The 7500-nt window shown below is 46.8% G+C and overlaps 1 protein-coding gene across 2 annotated transcripts in view; it reads left to right on the top strand.

The window, feature by feature from the left end:
• The first annotated feature begins 3422 nt into the window (after positions 1 to 3422).
• LOC118771061 (ATP-sensitive inward rectifier potassium channel 10) overlaps positions 3423 to 7500 on the top strand; it is an 11204-nt gene continuing 7126 nt past the window's right edge. For both annotated transcript variants that reach the window (XM_036518932.1, XM_036518931.1), the window contains exon 1: positions 3423 to 3907. The gene's annotated coding sequence lies outside the window, so the exon portion shown is untranslated. The remainder of the gene's footprint in view (positions 3908 to 7500) is intronic.

Here is a 7500-nt window from a genome sequence, read left to right on the forward strand (position 1 = left end):
CTGCTCACCCCTTTCCCTGCTCACCCCTCTCCCTGCTCACCCCTCCCCGGTGACCCGTCTCCCCGGTGACCCGTCTCCCCGGTGACCCCGCTCTTTGCTCACCGTCATGCCAGCTCAGGTCACATGTGAGGTTCAGGTCAGCAGACCTTCATGTGACTGAGCTGCAGAGAGGAGCGAGACAACCAGGGAAGAGGAACGGCGAAAGAGTTAGGGAGAGAAGGATAGATAAGGAGCTGAGAGAGAGAGGGAAGGGGAGAGAGAGGGAGGGAGAGAGAGGGTGAGGGAGAGAGAGGGAGGGAGGGAGAGAGAGAGAGGGAGAGAGAGAGAGAGGGTGAGGGAGAGAGAGAGAGGGGGAGGATTTCTAACTTTTAGAGGCTCTTATTTAACTGAAAATCACATTTACTTACATGAATCAATAAAAGAAACACAAAACCAAGAAAATTATGAGAGAGACCAGAACAGAGAAAGAGAGGAGGGAAGGACTGTCAGAGAGGGAGAGAAGTGGAGAGAGTTCATCAATAATAAATCTTTTTATTCTTTTGGAAGTGCTGTATTGTGGTCATGGCAGGATGTTTCAGTGTGAATGTGAGTGTGTGGGGAGGGGGGAGGAGAGGAATCTGTTCTGTAAATCACCACAGACACGAGGCAAAGTGCTGCTTCCTATCTCTGCCCTCATTTCTGTCCCTCTACCACCCTCTCCTGGAAACTGTCAAATTCTGCCAAGGACTCACTGAGCCACACCCAATCTCTCTTTAAAAGGAAGCCTCAACTGCCCTGGCTCTGCAGGAAAAGACTTTGATTGGCCACTTTCTGCAGGGAAACACTATGATTGGCCACTTTCTGCAGGGAAACACTATGATTGGCCACTTTCTGCAGGGAAATATTATGATTGGTCCTTGACCATGGAGATAGCACAGGGCTTTAGTATAAGACTCTAACAATTCAATTATGTCTAAATGAGATGAGAGATCTATGCCACTCCTGAAGGAAAGTGCTGTTAATTAAACTAAACACAGATGATGAGTTCACTGTATGATCTATAGACTTCCCCTCCCAGTAGATTTCTCTCCAATTTCTTACATTGTCCTTTATTTATTTCCCTTTGAATAAGGGAGTTGTTCAGAAATTCAGTGTAATAAGAGCACAGTGGCCAGAAATTCATAGTAGAGAGTCACATGAGTCCAGTTTCCTGAGTTCTCACCTTTGATATAAGAGAACTCATGGTTAGGGCCGATACTCTCCCTCAGGCCCGATACTCTCCCTCAGGCCCGGTGCCCGGTTCACTTATTAGATGCTATTCAGAATGCTTGTTGTGCTAATTCATGCATATCATAAAATAAATACAATTTTTATTTCTGACTGGATTTTCTCTAATGCAAATGAGCTGACAACCTTGAGTAGGTCATACAGTATGTGTGGTAACCACTAGATGGCGATGGAAAATTGTCAGAAACTGTCAGGACTGCAGTGTAAGTACTTTCCAACATTACAACTCACCATGGATCAGAATCTAAGTTTATAAAATGAATAATTTGGTTTTGGATTGTGAAATGCACGCAGTAGATGTTTTGTTAGGGCAGAAAGTGCCCATGACTCCAGGAGAAGTTATCACGGAAATGGAGGATGGTGAGCTTTTATCACTGTTACAAAAGAGAGAGAGAGAGAGAAAGAGAGAGGGGGAGAGAGAGAGAGAGAGAGAGAAAGAGAGAGAGAGAGAGAGAAAGAGGGGGAGAGAGATGTTGAGAGTTACGTTTTTCAGCCAGAAAAGCGACAGAATGAGGACGAAAGAGATGATGAAAGAAAAAGGAGAAAGACTCAGGAAGGAAGGAAAGATGAAGAAAGAGAAGGGGAACTAGTGACGGAACAACAAACAGGATCCAAGGCGAGGATAAAGAGAGGGAATAAAAAGAAAGAAAAAAAGCTGGACTACAGGGAGCCAACTGTGCTGACCTTCGCAGGACTTCACCTCCTTCTCCCCCTCTCCCCCTCTCCTTCACTCTCCATCTGTCTCTCCATCTATATCAAAATATTTGCTGGAATAAAATATATTATGTGTGTAAACTATGAATTTTCCATCTGCAATGTCATTAAAATTAAAGCATGATATTTTAAATAATGGAATGAAACCGTTTCGCATGGATTGATGTATTAAAAAAAAAGATTTTTAAATGTAAAAAAGTCTCTTTCTTCCTCTCCTGAATGGCTTCAGCACCCTCTCGTGACGCTGAACAGAAGCTGAATTCCTCTCACGAAATCTCTCTTTGTGTGTTTTCCTCAAACAGGACATTCAGTCCTCTCATGTATAGAGAAAGACCACACTGCTGTACCCCCTCCCCTTCCGCAAACAGCCACCCCTGCCCCCTGCCCACTCACACTGAGCACTCAGAGCAGAAGAACCATCATCCCAAACCAATGCCTGATGCAGCCACTCATCGGTACTGTCATGGAGGAGGCAACAAGACAAGAAACGTAAAAAGCAGTTTGGACCAGGCGGGCCTGAGCCCCTGTCTGGGGCTTTTCAGGTCTCTGGAGCATTATTACAGGTTATGACTGAAAAGCCGCCCAGCCTTCCTCTGGCCTGGTCTCAGCGACTCACCGTGAGCTCGGAGTTCCTCACACTCCACTGAGCTGCTAATTTAACTCTGGTCTCTTACAGATACAGACTGTCTGACTGTGTTTGATCTATCGCTCATCCCCTTTATTGAGGAAGACCCAGTGGGCCCTTGGGCAGCTCGTTTTCAAAGACAGATATTAACGAAATATGATGAAAAAACAACCGTTTTTCAGTATTCAGCTGAGGGCTCAACGAAGCCTGATTAACTGAGGACTCGGCGGGAATGAAAATGAGCGGACAGAGGGGCCCATAGGTTTGAGTTTGGGAAACCGGGCGCTCCGTGATTAATGCGTGTGTTTGTGGGTCTGGTCGCCTGAAGTCGTTGCGCGGCGCGCCTTGAAACGCCAGAACGCGCATGCGACCGCACGAGTTTACAGCAGGAGACACGCAAACGAGGCCGACCGTTTCTCCCACGTACTGCCCGTTACATCGTGCTCACATTGTAAGTGCCATTCAGTTCCCGCTGCTCAATAGACTTTGCACGTCCTCTCTTCCAAGAAATGTCCATCTGAAAGGGGTCCACGCGCCTGCAGGGGCCTCAAGGGACAGCAAACGTGACCGGAGCTGTCGCGCGCGCAGCAGCACGCGCAAAAGAAAAAACTATTCAAAAACACATACACATCTGCATTCAAAAGCAGCTTTCAGTTTGGAACTAATGCACTTTCTTTAACCAATAACGATCGAGTACAAAACCCCGATCTTTTTTATTTGAATATCTTCAAAAGTCTGCCAATGCTAAACAGTCCAACTTTCAGTTATAGAGAGAGGGAGGAGGGGGGAGGAGAGCTGCATTAATGAATTAAAAGGTCCCGAAAGAGAGAGGGGGCAGAAAGAGCCTGAACAGTTACTCATTCTCAATGGGAAAGAGGAAGCGGCAGGGACGGGACACACGCGACTCCGCTTCGTAAGAACCCGAACCCGAACCCGCAGCGCGATCGGGAAGGCGTTGAGTGACAGCCCGAGACTCGGTCCTGCCGAGGGTGGCCGGAACCGCTAATAGCATTTATGTGTCTACTACAACTTATTTTAGCTGTGTAAATGAGAGCGGATCTTTTAAACGTAAAGAAAAGCAGTCATGCTCCAAAGAAAATCTGAATCGATGCTTCACCCCAAAAAGACACACAGGCTGCAGCACGCGTGAGCATGTGCGCCGCACGCAAGCGCATGCACCTGCAGACGCCGTGAGGTCGCAGAGTTTGCGAGCCGAGAGCTTCCCACTTCTTTTTTCATATTTAAAGTTTTATGAATTAAACCTGCTTTCAAGCCAGCGATTCAGAAACCACAACGCAAAAGGTAAGCAAGCGGGATTCTTTCTAAACAAGTAATTTCCCCAAATTGTTTTCATTCTCTATTTGTTCCACTTTCAATAATGTAAAGAATCGATATTAAAATATATCCAGTTTGGTGAATAATTTATGAAATCGTCAACATAAATGCAGCGACTTAAACGCGAACATGCAAGGCGAAGTCTGATGTTCCGAAAACTATCCATGACTGACTCTTTCACTTCATTCCGCAGGCCGATTCCGCGCAGCTGAAACTCTGTTTAAGTCGCTGAGTACAGGCTGTTATCACGATCACTGCGGGAACGGTCGCAGCTGTGATTTATGCATCCGACCCAGAATTATTTCACTGATCCAGTCATAACCCCACCGTAATCTGTGAGATACGGACACTGACGCCGGGGAAGAGCTCCAGCATCACTCCCCTTCCGCCGCACGTTTCAGCGCATTATATTTGCCCAGGAGACACTCTTCTCCAGATGTTTACGCTGGCCAGTGATACAGCTGCATATTTACATTTACATTTTTACATTTATTTATTTAGCAGACGCTTTTATCCAAAGCGACTTACAAAAGTGCATACAGTAGGTACAGCGACAGTACGGGGACAGGATGTGTACAGTTCCATAATGAGACAGTTCTCAGCTGAGAGCAAGGTCTGTTTGAGGACGCAGTACTATCAGATTTGTACAATTACAGCCTATAGGGCAACTAATACGATACACTTTCAAACGGCAAACTTCAACAACTTCAAACGGCACAAAGAGCGTCAGGGTAAAGGCGGCAACAAGAGACGAAATTTAAAAGCACAATTTAAAAAAGTACAGCGATTTACAACAGCACTGATGGGTGGGGGGGGGGGGCAGCAATTGTGTAAATATTTACTGAGGCAGTTAAAACTGTAGTTAAACTGAAGCACGGGTGTGCAGCTAATTTCATTCCATCAAAGATTTCATCTGTTACAATTGCACCTTTCGCACCTGGCGGAAGCTCACCTGCGCAGCTGTCTAAGTTGCGGCAGAACTGTGAACAGAGTGCACTGCAGTCCCTATAACACACTCCACTCCTGGGGTCTGACTGCGCTTACGCATTCACAGTAATGCTTACTATAAATCAATATCATTGTTTTCTCATTTTTTTGGATCAAGATGATACTCTGTGGAAAGTTTTACAAAGTGGAACAGTGGCCAGTAGGGGGGCAGTGTAGAGCAGTTGTCAGAGCAACAGCGTGGAACAGTGGAGTAGTCTCGCTCTGTGATACACTAACTGTGTGGAGCAGTGGGATAGTCTCGCTCTGTGATGCACTAACTGTGTGGAGCAGTGGAGTAGTCTCGCTCTGTGATGCACTAACTGTGTGGAGCAGTGGAGTAGTCTCGCTCTGTGATGCACTAACTGTGTGGAGCAGTGGAGTAGTCTTGCTCTGTGATGCACTAACTGTGTGGAGCAGTGGAGTAGTCTCGCTCTGTGATGCACTAACTGTGTGGAGCAGTGGGATAGTCTCGCTCCCTAGAATACTGATGAGGGTCCTTTGTTGGGGATTGGTTTCTGCCCCCCCCCCCCCCCCCCCCCCACACTGTCCCTCTCACACAGGCCTCTGAGTCAATGGGGGTTTTTGTCCCTTTCATCCCTCCTCCAAACAAAGGATTCTTGTCCACACAGGAGGGGGGGGGGGGGGGGGGGTGGCACTGATAGTGAGAAGGAGGGGGTGAGCCGCTCAGAGAGGAGAATGGAGTGATTATGTAACAAATCCAACTGTTTATTTCACACAATCGTGACTCCTGAGGAGCAGCTCCATCCCACGAAGCGCAGATTAAAACTGCCGCAGCCTACTATACAGCTGTGTCACACATACTCCAGCTCCACAGGTGCTGGGAATCAAACCTGCAACCTTTACAAATACCTCACCCTGCAGCCTGAGCATGTCTACACACAGCGCTGTAGGGAGCACATCTGATGGAGCAGCTGTAATATGGCATTGTAACGAAATACACTCATTTGTTCTTCATCTGTACCTAAAGATGGAGGCTGGGCTCTGTGGGAAAAATCCAGCAGGGTAGAGCTTCCTGCCCGTGGAAACAGGAGACTGTCTGGCATTTCTGTGTGCTGCAGTGTTACCTGTCTGTGAGACAGCAGAGGCTCAGTATGCTTACAGATGAAGTACCCTGAGATCAGAGCACTGGGTCACAGGTCACCAGGGAAGCTGTAACAGGGGTGTAAGGGGGCAGATCTGAGTTCGGCCGGGACTCTAGCTGCACTGTAGCACCCTGACAGGACGCCATGGCAAAAGCCCCCTCAGGCCCTGGAACTGTCCCATCCTGCTTACTCTCACCGTGTCAGGAAGCCCAGCTTCACACCTCAAAAGAAAAAGCGGATTGAAGTAATTGCTTGTAAACATTGTCTGATGTCCAAACCCTCTCACAAAAGCCCAGAAATACAGCAGCAACAGTAGGAAAGTTTAGTGTTAACAATAGTGAAGTTCAGTGTAATATTTTATAATGTTATCAACAGTATAGTTTAGTGTTGTAGTGTCAGCAGTGATGTGTAGTGTCACAGCAGTATAGTGTAGAATAAACATCCAATACAAAATTGTGAGGAGTATAGTTTTGATATATAAACGATGTCAAGTAATTTTTAGAGATTAATTTTTGGATGTCAATATAATTATCTATTTACATATTTTGCTTCTTCATGAAAGATGGGATTTTGTTTGTATTGGAAGAAGAGTGTGGGGGTGCTGGGACAGACCTCTTCTGGAGGACCATCCAGTACAGCATTACAGGGAATCAAGATGAATTTTTATATTACAACTGAAATGCATTGAATGAGAGGTATAAAAAAGAGAAGGGGAGGGGGAGAGAGAGTGGCAGTGAGGAAGATAGTGGGAGAGAGAGAGAGAGAGGCAGTGAGGAAGATAGAGGGGGAGAGAGAGAAAGAGAAGGGGAGGGGTAGAGAGAGGGGGGAGCAAGAGGGTCATTGTGTTGTGGCAAATTGTGCTTGTGTAAATTATAAATGGTTGAGTTGCAGTGGATCATTATTGCATAACTGCAGTGTAATTAAAATGCAGATTATGCAATTGAAACATGAAGTATAGTGTGTGTGTGTGTGTGTGTGTGTGTGTGTGAGTGTGTGTGTGTGTGTGTGTGTGTGTGTGGAGGCAATGACATGCTTCATTTTGTGGGCAGGGAATGAGTGACAAGGTCAGAGTTCATCAGTGTGAGTCCAGCCAATAACACACGTGCAGAGATCCCATCAGCAGATCCACACAAACACATTTATACACACTGTACTACCAATAAGAAATCCACAGAGAGCAAGGAGGGGAGGGGGGGGAGAGACAGGGAAAGAGACAGAAAGATAGGGGGGGGGGGGAGAGACAGGGAAAGAGACAGAAAGATAGGGGGAGAGAGAGAGAGAGAGAGAGACAGGGAAAGAGACAGAAAGATAGGGGGGGGGGGAGAGACAGGGAAAGAGACAGAAAGATAGGGGGGGGGGGGAGAGACAGGGAAAGAGACAGAAAGATAGGGGGAGAGGGGGGGAGAGAGAGAGAGAGAGAGAGACAGGGAAAGAGACAGAAAGATAGGGGGGGGGGAGAGACAGGGAAAG

The sequence above is a fragment of the Megalops cyprinoides genome, chromosome 24 (assembly GCF_013368585.1).
Source record: "Megalops cyprinoides isolate fMegCyp1 chromosome 24, fMegCyp1.pri, whole genome shotgun sequence".
NCBI classification, from domain to species: domain Eukaryota; kingdom Metazoa; phylum Chordata; class Actinopteri; order Elopiformes; family Megalopidae; genus Megalops; species Megalops cyprinoides.